Genomic DNA, 19832 nt, shown 5'->3' with positions numbered 1-19832 from the left:
CTTCTGAATGACTGAAATGCATCTCTGAAAACACTGCTGATTTCAGTGACACCTCAGATCAGAAGTGACTACAGTAAAATAACACCACAATGCCTTTTAGATACATTTTGGCACAAGAGAAAATTCAGCAAGCATGCCAGCAGGAAGCCAGACATCTGCTTTCAAATGAACATGCTCCACACACACACAAACACACACACACACACACACACACACACACACAGAGGGTGAGACCAGTGTCGTGTTCTCAAATACGCAAGATAGAGTGATTTGTGTGTGTGTGTTTGTGTGTGTGAGGGTGTCTGGGAGGTTGTGGGGTGTTAGCAGAGCTGCGATGTTGCCAGTCACAGTGTGTGTGTGTGTGTGTGTGTGTCTGTGAACTGTAATGGATAATGTAAAAGCAGATGGGTATCTCCTGGGAGACTGAGAGAAATTCAAACAGATGGTCCTATTGCTTCTTATTTATGTGTTGCTGGAGACACACACACACACACTTATACTCAGACTCTAACCATATGATGGATCATTATAGAGTGCATTGCATAAACACCAATATGTTTTTAAAGCTGGATGACAAAACTTAAAAACCGCAAAGGGAGAGAGTGAGAGTAATAACTCAAAGCCTGCTGACAGGATGTGAACCCCATTGCCATGCTAATATGAATAAACCTTGTTACAGCCAATCCGGTCACTCTATTAACTTGTGGAAGACTGAAGACTGAAGAGTGACTGGCATTCAAAACAGGACAGATAAGTCAAGAAAGCTGTTTTTGCTGTGATATTAATTCAATGTTTCCAAAATACATATTATCAATATTGCTGTTTTTATATCACACAAAATTCAAAGAGATAATTTTTACTAAAACGTTTTGAGATACATACTCCACATTTAGAGTTTCAGACCTGTATGATGTTGTGACACCCAAAACATGATATTTTCAAGGATGTTTCAACTGTTCATACATTGAGAATGCAGTCCAAAACAACATAATGGAATTAGAGAATAAAATAAAATATTTAAATTAAATTAAATAAATAAATATAATAAATATAAATATAATAAATAATTTTTATTATATAAAAAATTAAATAAACAAAATTTGAAAAATAAATAAAATAGAATAAAAAACAAAATAAAATAAAATAAATAAATAAAATATAAAAAAAAAATAATATATGAAACTTTAAAAATAAAATAAAAATAAAATAAAATAAAAATTTTAAATAAATTAAATTAAATAGTGAATGAAATAATTTAAAAAATGCAAACAAAAATAAAGTAAAATAAAATATAAAATAAATAAAATAAAATAAAAAATTAATAAAATATAAAATTAAATAAAAAATTTAAAATAAACAAAATAAAACAAAATAAAAAAATGTTAAAATAAATAAAATAAAAAAATTAATAAAGTTAAAAATTAAAATCAATTAATTAAAAATTAAAATTCATTGAATAAAATTTTAAAAATAAATAAATTAATTAAAAATTAAATTAAAAATAAAATAAAATAAAATAAAATAAAATAAAATTATAAATTAAAAATAAAATAAAATAAAACATATATAAAATATATTTATTCATTCATTTTCTTTTCGGCTTTCGTCTCTTTATTAATCTGGGGTCGCCACAGAGCAATGAACCGCCAACTTATCCAGCATAAGTTTTACACAGCGGATGCCCTTCCAGCTGCAACCCATCTCTGGGAAACATCCATACACACTCATTCACACTCATACACTACAGACAATTTAGCCTACCCAATTCACCTGTACCTGTTTGAGCCCCAGTTGGGTCAGTTGGCATTCCCTTTATTCATGTGGGTTTCCTCCGGGTGCTCCGGTTTCCACCACAGTCCAAAGACATACACTATAGGTGAATTAAATAAGCTAAATTTGCCATAGTGTACGTGTGTGAATGTAAGTGTGTATGAGTGTTTCCTGGTGTTGGGTTGTAGCTAGAAGGACATCCGCTGCACAAAACATATGCTGGATAAGTTGGTGGTTCATTCCGATGTGGCCACTTCTGATGAATACAAGGACTGAATGAATGAATGAATGAATGAATGAATGAATGAATGAATGAATTAATTAATTAATTAATTAATTAATTAATTAATGAACGAATGAATAATCATTTTATTTTAGCTAGTTGCCAAGAAAATGTCACTTTAATTTTTTGTTGATCATGTGTTATTTACTAGAGATGGATAAAACTGAAATTATTTTAAAAAGAGCCTAAATTAAAAATAATAATAATAATAATAATAATAATAATTCAAACTGAAAAAGAAATTAGAAAAATATCAAAAATTAAAATTAATTCAAACTCATTTCATATCTCAATGATATGAATTAAATATTAAAGCTAACACAAACAAAACTGACCAGCACAGTCACGACCTGTAATCTTACAACATTACCCACTGCAAGATGCATTTATTGCTGTTGTGTAGGCTTTTTCTGTACACCATTACCATAATTGTTCCCTTTTGTTAATGATTGGCAATTGCATGCAAAGGCCAAGGGGTGACAGAGGTCAGTGTTCAACAGGCACACATACACACTCACACCCACACCCACGCAGCAGGAATGAAAGTGGTTAGTGGTTATTCTGACTCTTTGACCTGTTCAACCTCAGCAGGGTTAATTCTGTCTCCATGGACACAGACAGATTGGGTAATATGGAGCCCTCTCAATCCAGCAGGTTATCTCCATTAATAACACACACACAGAGAGACATAGTAATTGGTGTAGTAATGTGGGAGCACTGAAGTGAGGACCATCTATTGGATCCAAGATTACATACTGCCCTCTCCCTCATAAATACAGTCCAATACTAACCCACTTTCTGCTCTGGGAGATTACTGCTTAGAGCTGCCTAGGTACATCTCTTCGCTCGACTGTTCATCTCTCTTCCGAAATGTGTAAAAATGACTCGGGAAAAACACAGGGAAGATAAACTGTCGTTTCACAATGGCAACTGGTTTCTTGAGGCTATAGTTTTTCATTGCAATGGTTTAGGAAATTCTGAAAAATGTACCAAGAAACAACAGCAGTGAGCAGTCTTTTTCTTTTCATTTTTGAACAACTTTTAACATCTTGATTTTAAAACAGAAGCCAAAAAAAAAACTAGCGATGATGCTATGTAAAGTGATGATTTGTATTATTTTAGCAAAACAACCGTAAAGAGGTGGTCCACTATGATATCATATTTTAAACTTTGTTAGCAGATGTGTTGTTAGCAAAAAGTTGATGTGTAATGTAGCTGTGTGAACAAACAGCATCTCTGAATGTAAGACGCTCAAAGTACAATGCAAAGGGAGATGGGATTTTACAGAGTTAGCTTAGCAAAGCCTACAGCAAACAACGGTGCATACACCCAAGCAGTGAAGGGGCCGGGCCAGAGGAACTGTAAAGTTTTGTAATGTTATAGCAGAGAAAGCAAAGATGTCATCCAAACGCTGCTTTTTCCACAGAGCTTGTTCTGCTTCTGTTTTCGGGCTTCCAAAGGACACGACACACTTGAATTGTTTACAATTGAGTTTCAATTATAATCCAGAGAATTATAAAAAAAATTATATAACTAGCATTTGACAATGGACAGCTTCTAGAATCTCTTAGTTTAGTGTTGGATTCGGCTAAAAACTCCTCAAAGAAGGAGCAGCTCCAACCAGAATATAAAAAACTGTGAATTGTGAGCCACAACCTGTAAGTTTTTTAATTGTTAAAATTGATCTATTACATGTAAAGTTTCTAAAGTTAACGGTATGTTGTAGCAAAGATGTAAGTTTAGTGTATAAGACAGTATTTCAGACAGGAAGTGAAGTGGGGGAGAGAGAGGGGTTATAGGGACAGGAAATGTCCTCAAGCCGGGATTCGAACTTGGGATGCCCTGAAGTGCTACTACACTAAATGTCAACGTGCTAACCACTAGGCTATTACGCTGACTGCAGTGTCTTTGTAAGTGGACACTTTACCTACGTTCAACATCCCAAATAACAGACTCGAAAAAAAATATGTGAACGTTTCATATTACTTACACATGGTTATAAGTTATCCTCACAAAAACAAGCGAGTGTATACCTCGGCAGTAAAACACTTGTCTCAGAAAGTTATACGTTTATTAATAAGGACTGTGGTCAATACAAACATTGCAGCTTTTTTTATCTGCTCTGATTGTTTACAGGCAAGTTGATTGAGATTGCTGCACCTTCGACTCTCAGAAATCCTACATATTTAAACCAATCAGAGGATGACTGAAGATCTGCAAAAGTTTTCAGAAAACCGTGTCATATTCATCAGACATTTAGCCAAAGATTTTGTAGGCGGTGCTTGGCATGACATCTGAGGCTGAGACTACAATGGGTTCACTCACTTTTTAAAGTAAAGTCCACTTGTGGCTTTTAAGGTAATGAGTTTTTCAAGGCTAGTAATTGATCGCTTGTTACAGGGTAGGAATTGAAGTTATATATTTTTAAATGTTTTTTTTATTATTATAAATGGATTAATAAATGAACAGATAAAAACAAAAATTTGAAATGCAAGGTTGAATAGTAAAATATAAATTTTAGTATTGTTTTTTGTTGTTGTTGTTGTTGTTGTTGTTGTTGAATAAAGGAATCAATAAAGCAATCAATTAATAAATAAATCCATCAAAAAAATGAATAAATGAATCTAAAATTTTATGTTTGTTGTTTTACTCAATCCAAAACAACTAAATGAATTAATAAAACAGGAAAACATTCTCCTTTTTTGTTTAATATTACAAAAAATACATATAAAATAACTATTATACAAGCCAGATTTTCCAAATTTAAGGTTGAATAGTTTACTCCACCAAAACAAGCCCCACAAAAAGGTAGTGTTTTTAATATAAGCAATTAACGTTTTTAATTAATTAATTTATTTATTTATAAATATAAATGTATGAATTAATCAATCAACCAGTCAGTCAATCAATAAACTAATCTCTAATATAAATTTTAAACAGCAATTTAATCAAATTTCAAAAATAATCAAAGACTCCCCTCCTATATCATCAGCACTCCTTAAGTGTCTGTTCAGCATTTACACTATATTTACTGTAGTAGCAGGGAGAAATGAGTGGCTGAACTCCCAGACACCAGCCGTTATTAATATTTGCTTTTCATTTTAGCCACGGGCAGAACACGGGGCAGGAGTGTGCTCTTCCATAGTTAATATGACCCTGGGGCAGGATATTACAGCTGAAACATGTACGGCCCACGCAGGTGAACACGTCGAGCTGTTGTGATTTGATTAAGCTGCTCCTATTTAATGTGCATTAACTTGATGATGCAAAAAGGAGGACAGCTCTGTGAGTCTGACAGAGAAAACACAAGGACCTGCTCTCATACACACAGACATCGCCACGAAGTAAACGGCACTAAGTGTGGAGTTAGCAACTTTTTTGTTTGCGCTTAGAGGAGATAAAACGCTGAAATACAAACACAGATGATTCGGGTGCTGCGTTGTCTTTTTTAGCACCCTTAAATTGCTTTTTCCACTGTTAATCTCAGGCAGTTAGGGCCGCTGCTACTACATGACGACTGAAGCGAAAGCATTCTGCTAAACACAACCAAAACATTTTCTATGAAGTTTTTAGAGCAATTAGGAGCTTTAAATGTGTCAATAATACAAGGTTTGAAATAAAAACATATTTAATTCACGCTCAATAAAAATAAATCTGACAAGAGAAGGAGGCTTCAGAATCCTTTTTGGGTTACCTAAAGATTTCTCATAGTTTTGAATAATCTAGATGACCTTTTTTTTCATTATGAATAGCATTTTGTGATATAAAAAAAATGTACAGTGGAGGTTAAAGGGTTTCTTCACGGAACCATTGATGCCAATAAAGAACCTGTATTTTTAAGAATGTAAACATCAAGCAGCCACATAACAGAACAGAAGCCAACGATAAAAAATGCAACATTTCGGTACTTAAACAAATCAAGCCATGTAAAGATGTTGCAAAGATAATCGGTTAGATGTTGTCAAATATAAGCATGTAACCGGATCAGTCATACCATGTCAAATGCTGTTAAATTAAGTTTGACAAATTCCAAGAATGCTTTAGGAAAGCATAGAGGAAACTATTGTATGGAACATGCAGTTTTCAATTAATTTTCCTTGCAGATGTCCCACCAACCCCCAAAACACTCACACACACACATGCTTTCTTGCATTTAGTCTTTATCAATTGGAACACTTTAACTCTGTCCTTGCAGACAGCGAACTAACTTGTAGACTTGAACTAACCGTTTTGATAAAAGTCAGACTTTTATCAGACAATCCGCCCAAATATGGAGTGAATCAGCATCACAGTATATTCAGCTTCCACGCAGAACGTTAGAAAAAAAAGGCTAGTAATTTTTAAAGCATTCCCTACATTTTCCATGATCCAAAATCATTCCTGATCTTCCCTTTGTTGTTGAAAATTAAAGCCAACTAAAACGGGGAGTTAAGGAGGGTAAGCGAATGATAGTGCAAATGAGGCAGAACTTTAAGGGCTCGTGTAGCTCTCCGATTCCATGGACGAGTCTGTATTCTGCACTTCAAAGTCCTCTGTTTGATTCCGCAGGAACAGTGTTAGAGTCTGCACTCAATTTTAGAAATAATTTGCTTTGAGAAAGAACCTGGAAGCAATTTGTGATAATGCGGCCAAGTCTCTTTACTTTTTTTCCCTCCACTCTTCCTACTTTTTCACAGAGAAAGTTATTGTAACTATTGACCTCTCCAGTGCTTGAATGGCATTTCCAAGCATCCCGTGTGCCACTGTTATTACAGAACGGAACTTTTTAATCCAGAACGTCAGTGTTGTTCTAAACCTCATGTTCCATAATCCATGTGCAACTACTACAGCTATCCATCTGTGCAGATTTCTGGAGATTTTCAAAGTGCTGTTGTTGTTATTTTTTTCAGTCATGAGAAAGGATAACAATATATTTGCACCTGTTTATATCTTATAATGGAAACACAACAAAAATAAGCAGAATTAATATTGATTATAAACACTATAATAATACCCAATGTATTATGCATGCATGCTTATCCAAAATACAATTGCTGAATCTATGAACGTAAAAATGCGCTAATTGTTTTTGTCAATATTCCATTACAGTGTAAATCCACTTACTACTTCAGCAAATTTTATTTGGAAATAATTTACATTTATTCAATAAGCAGACACTTTCATCCAAATGGACTGAAGATGAGGAAAACCAAGGGCAATTTATCTTAAGCCACAATATTTGAAGTGCCACTGCATCAAATTTCAGTATTAAATCAAAATAGTGGAGCTAGAGAAGTGTGGCTGTGTATTTATTTGTTATAAAAGTGCATTTGTGTGTGGTTGTAGAAAATTTAATGTTCATTTTGTTCTATCAAGCTTGATCCATCCCCAAAAGACACAAAAACATGATGGTGGTAGAAGGGGGAAAGTAATATATATTTTAATTTAAAGATGAATACGACAACTAACATTGTAATTAAATGAATTCATTAGAAAAAAATACCAATAAACAACAAAACAATTATAGTAAATCTGAAAGTTGACAAAATCTGTCAAACCAAATATATGAATCAATTACTTTTCCCATAACTGTTGCAAAGTGTTTATCTAAGAAAATTATTCAATCAATAAATGATCAAATTATAAAAGATAACATTTCAATGTGCAATTTAAATCTCCTATGAATAAATTATGTTCATATTTTGCCAACAAAATATTTGAATAGAATTTTGTATTGAACTAGAAGGAAAAAACTTTCAAGGTCAGAAAATTTTCAGGTGAGAGAGCGATGAATATGTTTGACAATCTCTGTGTAAATATAAGCAGATATGACAAACAAATCAATCTGTTCAAAGTCATCATTTCAAATCTATTCTGTGGTAAAGCATGTAGAAGTGAAAAAAGCTACATTTAAGATAAGCTGAAAAAGGACAAAAGACAAAACTGTATTAAGCAACCACATCAAAAAATTAAATTAATTAAAATATTTCAAATAATTAATTTGGTTTGAAAGTGGAGTAGATGGAACATAACTCTGCATTTGATAAATCTTGCAACCTGTCACACTGCTGCCCTCCTGTGGTATACATAAAGACCATATATTATTATTAGGATGAGAAAATTATTTTTACAAAGTATTTGCGTATGCAGTGCTCAGCAAAAACGAGTACACCTCTTCTTGAAAATGAATATTTTTATATATAGTCAATACATGTTAATAAGAAGAATTATTCATTAAAATAAGTGTTTGGTCACCTTACATCTTTAGAAACATAAAGACATTACATTTAAGATAAAAAGAGTTATTGTAAAGAAGAAAATACAGACTACAAGACTTCAACTAAATGTAATATTTATTTATGTTTCTCTAAAATTTTCCTCTTCATAAAATTTTCATTAAATATTTCTCCTAATATTAATTTGAGTTTTCTAATTTTTGCACAATGGTCTTAAGTTATTTTGTAAGATTAGTTCTAGTTTTGTAATTGGTACTGCATAAATATATTATACTGCATAAATATATTATCTAATGCATAAATATATTATTGTAAAGCATCCTTCAGAAAAAAAATTAAAAGATCTTTGAGGAGTATGCTGGACATCATATAAAGCTAACAAAAATATTTAAATGTAATGGATTACATTTTTAAGGAAAGACAAGGTAAACGTAATGCAAATACAACATTAAAATGTTCTGATCATTTATTTTATTGGATTAGACCATGTTTAACTGCCTGTCATACACATCTTACTCACACTTTTGCCTTAAAGTTCTTTCTCTCCCGCACCACAACTTTCCTGTCGTGACACCAACAGCTTGCCTACCTCATTCATTTCCCTTCTTTGACCACCCAGTTTTTTAAAACATTAGTAAAACTGCTGCCCACCCCAAAGACCCCAAGCACTTCTTTACAGGACTTTTACAGAGCACATCTAAGAGCGACACACAAGGAGAGAGTAACATATCGTTTTGGACACCAACTTTAGGGGATCATTCATCCAAAAATGAAAATCCACTCCCCATTTACTCATTAGTTCAACACCTTTATGAATTATATACCTTTATGAATACAAAAGAAGATATTTTTGAAGTATCTTGTAGCCACTGACTTCCACAGTAAGTAAAAATATATATACTAGTATACAAGAGAAGTTACTGACTATTTACAACATTCTTCAAAATATTTATTATTATTTAATATTTATTATTGTGTTTAATGAAAGAAAGATAAACTCAAATGATGACAATTAATTTCAGGTTGAACTATTGGTTAAAAAAACTACTGAATTACCTGTATTAATATCTTAACTCCTAAAATTCAAGGGTCTTTATTGGTTTCTATGGTTCAGTGAAGACTGTTTAAATACATGAAACCTTTCCACCACCAAAAATGCTGTTTATAGTGGAAAAAACATTCTTTGGTTTAGATTATTAAAATGTTCTTCACACTGCCATTGTAGGAATGGTGAGGTTCTTTGGGGAAATCAAAACAGCAGCGAAAAGTGGCTGTGAAAGTCCTTTTTTAGAACCTTTATTTTTAACAGTGTGCTTAATCTACTTAAAATCCCACCATGCTTTTTTTTTTTTTAAATGTACACTATGGCTGTCGCACTCAAGAAGAACACAAGAGTAACCATTTGTTTCAGCACACGTAATGATGAACAGCTCGTGCTAATTGCAGGTAATGTTAGTATATTGTTTCATGCCAGCTTTTATATGGAGCGTGGTAGAGCAGGTTAAACCAAGCAGGCTGAGAGCAGATCAGGTATCCCTGCATGTACACACACATGCACACACACACACACACAGTAAACTTCTCAATCTCACCTTCCAGCCATCCATGACCCTCCTACCTCCAGCCCACACCAGTAATCAGGTAACTCCCACATTAACTGGCAGGGAAACGGGTCATTAATATCTCACTTGTTTCCATCCCTGTTTGCTCTATATATCACTGCCTGGCCGCTCTATTCACATCCATACATTACAACTATTCTCAGAATACTTCATTGTCAGCCCATGGCAGTCTCATTACTTATTAAGATAAGAGGAGAGATGCGGCGGAGAGCTCAGCTTGCTTTAAAAGCTCTTCTCTTCTACCCCTCCTCCCCGCTTCTCTCTCTCACCTTTTTTTCTCCTCTCATCTTTCTCTTTTTGCCCCCCACTCCTTTTCATTCACCCATGGTCCCTTTTGTTGCCCCCAATAGAACCATAGAATACCTGGAGGAAACGTTCATCCAAAAAGTATTCAAGCACTTGACATTCAAAATATATATTATGAAGGTCTGTCTCCACAACAGGAATGTAATAAATAAATACGTTTACATCTCACAGTTCTGATATTTACTCTCCTACAATTCTTTAAAGCTCACAATGCATCCTTTTAAAAAATATATTTTTCCAAAATCAGCGAAACTCAATGTTAAAAATAATGTTAAAATAAAATATTGTTTGATTTATTTTTTTTATGATAATTCTAAGATTGCATCCTGAGCAGTGTTGAGCAATAACACGTTACTAGTAATGAGTTAATTTTTACAGTAACTAATACAGTAACGCATTACTTGTTAAATATAGTAACTCTGTAAGCCTTACAATATTATGTATTTGTCCGTTACTTGGTAAGTTAATTAATTTTGTCTGCAGTCTAGCCCACATCTTCCTGTTTACTGTGGTAATTGTGGGATTGCTGGATGCCAACAAACCACCGTAAAAAAAGCGCATTGTGTATGAGGCGCCAGACTGGACAAAAGTCAAGCGAAAGCAGAAACCAAGTGCGCATGACAGAGACCAGGTGCGCGCAAGAGAGGCCAAGCGTGCTCGCAAGAGAGACAGAGTTTGCGCACGAGAGAGACAGAGAGCTTATTAACCTTACTATTATTAATTACTATTACTAATACAACCATGTTTGTTGTTTTAAACAAATAAGCACACATTTGTTATCTGTATAACAAAATATATTAGTTTAGTAGACACAGTGACACATTTCTTTCATATTTCAGAACACGTTTTTAAAAAATGTATAATGTTGTTTTGCTCAGAAAAAAAAATGCTGTAATTAATTTTTTTATTGTTTTACACATTTTTTATGGCTGTTATACAACAGCAGTTTTTGGACTTTGAATAAACACAGCTAACTTTCCATAAGTTGTTGACATACCAAGTTTAATATGTGGTCAGTTTGAAAATTGCTTAGCTTTTTTTATGCTGAGTTTCACTAAAATGATTTTGAATGATAATTCAGATTACTTTTATTTATTCGTTTTATAAAGGTGTGATGTGAAAGAACATGTTTAAGGGTTTAATACAAAACTTTTTATGCTGAAGCAACTTTAGTTTTTTCTTTTTTGTTTCTGAATATATTATTCAGCTAGTTTATCACCTTGTGGTATTTTTCTTATTTTTGTGCTGCTGGTCTGACTTTAATAAATTAGTGTTTAAAGATGACTTTTTGTTTAAGTCTGTCTTGTGTTTAAGTTGTGAGAATGCAAATTAATTAAAACTGTGAAGTTGATCAACAGTGTATTCTCCATGCAGCACTGAAGTGATGTTATAAGGGCATTAATGGAATCATTAAAAATGCTCTTCGGAAAACTAGCTCAAAAATTACTTTTAACAGTAATGCATTACCTTTTGGTGTAAGTAATAGGTGAAGTAATTGAGTTACTATTTGAATAAAGTAACTAGTAACTGTAACTATTTACTATTTTTTTAGTAACTAGCACAACACCGATCCTGAGTTTACATCTTATGCTTTTGACTTTTGTTCCCAGAATTCCATTCCTATGTAACCTCATGATTGTGAGACATAATCCGAGAAGACGAAATTGTGATTTCATAAGCGTGCTGTTTGTTTTAAGTTCTGTTTGTTAAAACCAAAAGTGTCTTGCAGTACTGTAATAAAAGGAAAGCAAATTACATTTGTCTGATCCTGTATTTGGCTCATCAGAAAATATGGTCTGATCTGTGACTAAAAAACACAATGTGATCAGAACCATGACATTTGTGATCCGTTGCACCACTGCTAAGAGGTATAATAAAAGTGGAAATTTAGGATCCACACATATATACCACAGTCTCCATATACTTTCTTCTTCTGAGACACTTCTTTTGACATAGTCCTGTATTGAATCTGCTGCTATGACGACGCATAGTCATTTGTAGCTCCACCCCCTGAAAGCACAATCTCATTTGAATTTAAAGTGATAGTTACCAAATAGGCACAACTTGGATAAAAGCCTAAAGGCTGATTTATACTTCTGAGTATGCACGTGTATGGTCCAGCGCAGCCTTTGCGCAGTTGCATAGCCCTCGCTGTGGCTAACGCAGACGCTGATGCGCACCTTTCAAAAACTAACTACAAGTCGCAACGACACAATCTCTGTAATTGGTCGGCTTGGTACAGTAGCTATGACAAGTGTGGGTGGAGCTGAGAGCCAATGATTGTTGAGTCGCGTAAAGGAGCACAACAGATGGAAACGTTTGTTTTGTATTTACTTTATGATTCATGTTGTTGCACGTCCACTTGTTTCCACCTCTGAATGAGCTGAAAATCATTTTGAGCTGAAAATTTACATGCACACTCTAGGGTCAACAGAGACTTATTTTACATCTTGGGAAAATGGGAATCCCCTACAAATAGGTAATAGTTTAATAGTTATACACTCCGCCAAAAATTTTGTCCTTACTATTTTCTCATCCTCAAGTAAATCCGTACCTTTATGAATTTCCTTTTACTGTTGAGCACAAAAGAAAATATTTTGAATAATATAAGAGACCTGTCTCCATCGACCTCCATACTAGGCAAGTCAACGGTTGCAGGTTTCCAACATTTTTCTAAAAAACTTACTTTGTGTTTACCAGAAGAAAGAAACTCAAATCGATTTGTGGAAAGTCAAGGTTAAGTGAATGATGACAGAACTTTCAGTTTTATGATATAGGGATTGTCAGTTGCAAGACAAACTATTTTTAGAAGTCCAAAGTGAAATATAAAACTCTTAAACCACAAGAAAATAATCACAATTGTAAGAGAAGTAGTAACAAATACCACAAAGACTACTCCTACTTTAATCTCTAAAGGTTGTCACATAAAATCCTTCTATACATACATACTGTATACAGTAATGTATGCATGTCCTTTTTTAAGCCTCCAGGCTTGTCATATATGCTTACATCTACATCAACATGTATTTTTGATATTTCCAATGTTCACTATTAAAATGTAAAGCATATATTTGGAACTACATGTCCATGACTAAATGATGGGAGAATTTTTAGGAGAGAGAAAGAGGGGGGGAAAGGGGTATAATGTTGTGATTTGAGTTTAGATTGGAAGCTCATGAAGAGATAAACCATCTTGGAGCATCCTGACCTCTCGCCCTCTAACTGGAGACTGTGAGACTGGAGCCTGCTCATCAGCCACTCATGCAATAAAACAGCTCATTCTCATAAAGTACGTTACAGCAGATTCATTCCCATTACAATCATTACATCACCATATTCTTTTCCATTTGGTTTCAGAGGCCATCACTGCACAAATAAATAATAATAAGGGTCTTAATTGGTATGTATGTATTATTTTATATGTATATCCTTAAATCAATTTACCTGAAAAAGTAAATACAAAAAAAAAATATTATAAACAAATTAATGAACTCGTTTTCAGACACACGAAATACAATTTAAGGTTACATATATTCATTTACAAATATGTCCTGAGGGTGAAGTGTTCATTTTGCAGCTAACTCTTAATGAATACAGGAACATAAAATATTCTATTTGAGATTAGATTATTTTATTTATCTGTCCATCAAGCGTTAAAGACCTTTTTTTTTTATCTAGCGAGTTACAAGATGCCTTCGGTTAAAAACCCTTGCTTTCTTTTTAATTTTTGCATAAATTTTGAAGAATACTTTTCTTAATCTTTGAAAAAAATAAGCATAAACCTTTGGAAAAATTAATTTTAAAAAAGCATGATTTATTACATTGCCTGAAAACTAAATCTCATCTGAAAATCATTTACTCAACATCTACTTCTTCCAAAGTTTCTTTCTCCTGCTACACACAAAATAATATTTCCACAGTAACTTTTCTTCTGTCTAAAGAAATCAATGATTATCATCAACAGATTCATTTAAAATATCTTCCTTTGTGTTAATCAGAAGAATTAATAATAATAATAAATAAATAATGACCTAATTTTTATTATTAAATATTTAATATCACTATTAAGTAAGGATGCTCCGATTAGGATTTTTGCAGCCGATACAGAGTACCGGTTCCTTGTCATGGTGATCGGCCGATACAGAGTACCAATTCCCAATGCTTCAAGCTTTATAATGCATAAAGCCCATTTTCCCTCAAAGAATGACACTTAAGTGGAGATCTCTCCTTACCCAAGAGAATAAATGAAGAATGTTGCATATAATTCCTTAAACACGTTTCTTATAATTATTTAGTGTGGATATGTCATGGTCAGAAGCAGCTTTACAGAAAATAATATAAAACAGATAAAAGCAATGGTATAAAGACTACCAAAGCTATTTAGAAATATGGCAAATAATGGAAGAATTTAACGTTTTAATAATGAAAAAGAGTGGAGCGCATATTTGATGCATAAGAAATTGAAATGCACAACTATGAATACATATTTGTTTATTGCGATAAGTATATTACAAAAAGATATATTATTAAACATTCAAGTTAAAAAAATTTTTTTTTTTAAAGCCGTAAACAAATACCTGCGATCGGTTCATGAGAGTGGCCAGATTGGGGAGTACAGAGTAATAAAATATGATTATTGAACAATACCAATATTCAGCCGATCGATCTGAGCATCCCTACTATTTAGTATTTTCAGGTTTTCTACAGGTTTCATCAAGTCAAATTTAAGACTTTTTAGGACCTTTTTAAGACCATTATGAATGAATTTTCAGACTTACAAAAGACTAAACGCTAAGGATTTTTTCTAATGGCCCAGTTAAAACATAAAAAAAAACTATTAAAAACAAATGTTATTTTAAGGAAGATAAATAAACCACATGTTTATAAATAGATATAAACAGAAATGTAGGTTCAATATTAAATTATATAAAATACATAAAGGTTTAATTATAAATGTTAATTACTTCAATAAGATGCCATATAAATACATATCTAGGCACACTCAGGCCAAAGCAGAGGTCAAGATAAGGCCAGGAATCTATCGTGTCTGGCATCCATTTCCTGTGTCCTGTGTCACAAACTGCTCTAATAAAGCGTTCTCGTCTCAAAGAAGAGGTCATCTGGGTAAATGTGTGTGTGTGTACTCTATCTGATTTTATCTGCAGAAGAAGGATGGCTACATCACACACACACTGTCTTGTGTTTGTGTGTGTCTATTTCATGTTCTTAGACGTATTCAAGAAAGGCCAAGATAAGTCACATGGTCAGAGATCAGTCAAATCAAATGCAACGTGTCAAGCTTATGGATGGTACTTTATTTATTTATTTATTTATACCTTAAGCAGTTATTGACTTTCTTAGATAAATGTGAAGTTGCATTGTAATATGTTTAAGTTTTTTTTAAGTAGTTTTGGTTTGTTTTTATTTTTTAGACTGTTTACAATGATTCAGATATTTAAAGAACATTCTACAGTTCTAAGAATAAATAAATGAATGAATAAATAATTAAATGATTAAATAAATAAATTAATGGATAAATAAATAAATGATTAAATAAATAAATTAATGAATGGATAAACAAATAAATAAATAAATGAATAAATGATTAAATAAATAAATAAATAAAGTAATTAATTAATTAATTGATTCAACAACGGTACATTTATGCAGCAAAACAAAATAAAATTAAAACAATATAAAAATGTTATTAGTTTATTGTACATATACGATATACCTAAAAATGTTAATGATATTAATTAATATGAAATATAAAAAAACTACTACTACTACTAATAATAATAATAATAATAATAACTATACATTAATAAGTGTAATAAGTATACACTATTTATAGTTCACACATTTTTACAAGCTCAAACCAAGGAGCATTCAAAGACACATTTTAATCACAAGGCCTTATGCAATTCGATTACCACGTCATAGACCCTTAATGTCTCCAACATGGCCTTGCTAGAGCTCCAGGGCTGGGTTTAATTACAGTGGGCAGAGCCAAACCTGGTCCCCAGTGCAGTGTGCCCACTCTCCGGGAGTCAAACACGTGCCATCCCCTCCTTTACTCAGTTGTTTACCAAATGCCTAACACATCATGGAACCATTTAATCTTGCTTAGTTGCTTTTTTTAATAACTTCAGAGTATGTGAATAAGTAGAAAATTGTCCACAACACGGCTCCCCCCAGCGGCAACGTCCGTATGAGAAGATTGAAATGCCCGATAATATCAGTATTTTTCAATCAACGAAGAGTGAAAAGGTTGAATTTATGGTGTGTATATTATCTATCGATGCTTAGGATGGAGGTTGTGTATGTGTTCAAATACATTACAAAATACAACTAAGCAGTTTATGCTTATGCTTTATCATATATTGTGAACTGGCCACTTTATTGGGTACACTTGTTCAAATAAGCTTTAACGCAAATCAGAAAATCACAACCTAATTCATCCAGACATTGTCAAGACTATCTGATGATGGTTAAGCTGAGCATTGGATTGGAAATAAAGGTAATTTAAGTGATTATGGATGCATCATGATTGCTGGTGCCAGACAGCCTGTTCTGAGTATTTCAGAATGCACAACTCATCACAGAGAGGGTTGAGTATCCATTTTTAATAAACAGTTTCAAATTTCAACAAACCAGGGATTTGATACGATTCAATTCTGTTTATTGACTCCTGAATTTTTCAGTCAATCTTGCATGATCAACGGCAGTGAACCTTTTACAGTTGTATCTATCTGCCAGGACCTGCTCATACAATGGATAAAAAGACATTCAGCTCTAAATTGTAATGAACATCTTATGTATTTAATTATTTGGTGAACTGTCAGAGAACAGCAAAGTCCCTTTAAGACAAGTCGTTTCACTTGGTGGCCATGTTTGAAACGCTTTACGGGCAATATGCTCGGGCATTCTGTCTGAATGGGGAAACATCAAATTCTCCAAAACTACTTGTCAATCTTATGATTGAAGTTCATATTAGAATCCACCAATAAAACCAAACATTTGTCTTGTAAGTTTCATTTTGAAATGTTCAAATCACACAAAATCTGCAGAAACTCATGTCTGGTCCAAGCCCCTTCCCTGGAGTATAGTTAGTCTATAGATGATTGGCTCTTGTAAAAGGCGGGCTTTTTTAGCTATATAGCGATCAATGATTGGCTCCTGCACTAGGCCATATTAGCCATATTGTCTGTTATACTTCTCTCCATTCAAAACAATACGAGTGACATGTCTTGAGTATTATATAGTCTTTGGCAACAGTTAGCCTTTTGCTTAGAGCCTAAATGGCAAGAATAAAAAGTGAAAACTTTTCTTTTTCTTGAAGTATTTGCTTAAAAATAAGAATAGTGGAATTAGAACAGATAATCAATAAGAACAAGATTTGAGAAATCAAAATCACTAAAAATAAAGCATCACCTAATCCTAATCACAGATGACCTACAGCAGCAGAAAACACTCCTAAAAAGGCAAAATAAGACTACAATTGACATTAAACAACTATAAAATTGTAAAAGTTCCCAACTCTATTCAGTCCTGCTTTCTGCTGTTGCACTCAAGCTAACTTTTATTCAGAACATATAAACTCGGTTACATATGGTCGAATTAACGTACCTTAATGTTGATCCAAACATGTGTGAATCTTCATTCTGGTCACAGATTCATCTGTGGAACATAAAATACAATATTTAAGATTTTTTAATACAACAATTTATTATGATATTTTTTTATGTAAAATATGTCACAACAACAGTAACACATACCAACACAAAACATTCAGTATTAATATCTCCTCTTAAGTAAAAAAAAAAATGGATATAAAATATTAATGGAGGACTTTAACACAGAGTGCTTTCTTTATGTCTAAAACACACATACACCTCTCATTAAGAAAATACACAACAAGTGCACTGCAGAGACAATGTTACACTGATTTATAACATAAAGCATTCGCTTTTATCATCCCAGTGCAAAAACCAGTTCACTTTAGTCTCTAGTGGTATGTGGTGGTCACAGCAGAGAGGTAAGCAGAAACTGCACAGGCTTACAGTGCACTCTGAAAAACATTACTCATACACTACCATTATCCTCCATCTCAACGCAGGCCATCCATCACAGCAGGCCAGGGGGCAAGCCCCAAAATTCAACATTTACTATTGGTCTGAGATAGATGAGGAAGCATTTCTGTGCCCATACATCAAACACGTCAGATTTTAAAACATCCAGCTTCTACAAAGCCAAATTCTGGTATTGATATTACCATTCCTGTAGTTTGACATCACTTACAATGATATCAGATCATACAGTAGTTACATCTTTACCTGATCCCTCTGATCGGCTCTCTAAATATAAAGCTTTTCACATACTAAACACAACTCCATATTCATTTACCCTAAATCCCTTTTTTCTAGATGGAGGTTTCTTGTATTTCAGGTATTGCCTCAGAGTGTCTACATTCCAAAGACTTTGAGTCAATACTTAAAATTGCTTTTGACTACTGTCTATTTTTGACTTCCTCCCAATAATTCTTCCAATGCAAGTCTGTGGGACTGTGCTGGAGTGTACTGGCCACTAATAAACACACACTGGGCATGTTTGGAAGTCTTCTCTGTTCTGTCAACCAATGGCAATCTCTCTGAAGAGCATCTCAGAGCGAGAACATTTATGCCAGAGCATCATCCCAAGCCAGAGTGCTCAATCTGGCCACTTCAGTGGGCTATTTATAAATAATGATTTTGAAGAGTGGAAGTGTTGAACACTTTTCATTCCCAGGATTCTTTGTGCATGGTTGATTTTAAGTCCCATACACACTCTGGCCCTTCAAAGCTCTCCTTGGGAAGGATAAAGGATTACGGATGAACCCTTTAAAATGAAACGCAGGCATTATCTGTACAGTCCATTTAAAATACACATTAAATCAGCACTAAGGCTGTGCTGCCACCTAGAGGTAATAACAAGAACAAGACACTGGAACGGGAGGGAGAGAAATAGAGTAGAAGAGGGAGAGAAGAAGAGAAAGGCTTCCGCAGCACCCCTAGGGTATGACATTCATCTCTGTCTTTTTGCCAAATTTGATTTTAAATATTTACAATGCCATAAATCTTGGCTGAAACAAATTACCCGCAAAGTGCTATTGTCTGAGAATTGGCTCGTAAGAAGGATGGCACCTTTAGAGGCTGCATCAATGTTTTATTTGGTGAAATATAAGACTATCAGGTAACACAGCCGCCGCACTTTCTTCCTTTAAACAGTAATGATAAAGTAAAGGCTTTAACTTTTTCACGGAGTAAATATAAACCTAAAGACCCGTAATAAACTCACTCTCCATTCTCTCGTGTTAGTCTTGTCAATAGTCTTGGAGGCAGCCGTTTGAATTCATTTCACCATGACCATCACATGTTGACTGGGAATAATCCTTTTAGTCAAACTAGTGTTCAGAAATGAGTAGATATGCAAGCAGGATAAAAGCAGCTTCAAATAAACCATACCAGCTGTGGAATATAATTTTAAAAACTTTTTAAATCCATTGAAATATATTAGTGAAGAAAAAGAAAAACATTTTGCACATTTTAAAAATGTGCTGGGTCATTTTATTTTAACCTACATTTTTGGTAAATATCG

General features: G+C 33.4%; 1 protein-coding gene across 30 annotated transcripts in view; it reads right to left on the bottom strand.

The window, feature by feature from the left end:
* Positions 1-19832, bottom strand: part of sall1a (spalt-like transcription factor 1a) — a 411427-nt gene that overhangs the window by 290385 nt on the left and 101210 nt on the right. For 16 of the 30 annotated variants that reach the window (XM_073906597.1, XM_073906587.1, XM_073906599.1 and 13 more), the window contains one exon: positions 17826-17876. The exons of 13 other annotated variants lie outside the window; for them this stretch is intronic. The gene's annotated coding sequence lies outside the window, so the exon portion shown is untranslated. Of the gene's footprint in view, positions 1-17805; positions 17877-19832 lie in introns of all 30 variants that reach the window. One more of the 30 variants, XM_073906591.1, reaches the window with a different exon arrangement.

The sequence above is a fragment of the Danio rerio genome, chromosome 7 (genome assembly GCF_049306965.1).
Source record: "Danio rerio strain Tuebingen ecotype United States chromosome 7, GRCz12tu, whole genome shotgun sequence".
NCBI classification, from domain to species: Eukaryota; Metazoa; Chordata; class Actinopteri; order Cypriniformes; family Danionidae; genus Danio; species Danio rerio.
Note: the sequence above shows the minus strand (reverse complement) of the source record. Positions and strands in the feature narration are given on the sequence as shown.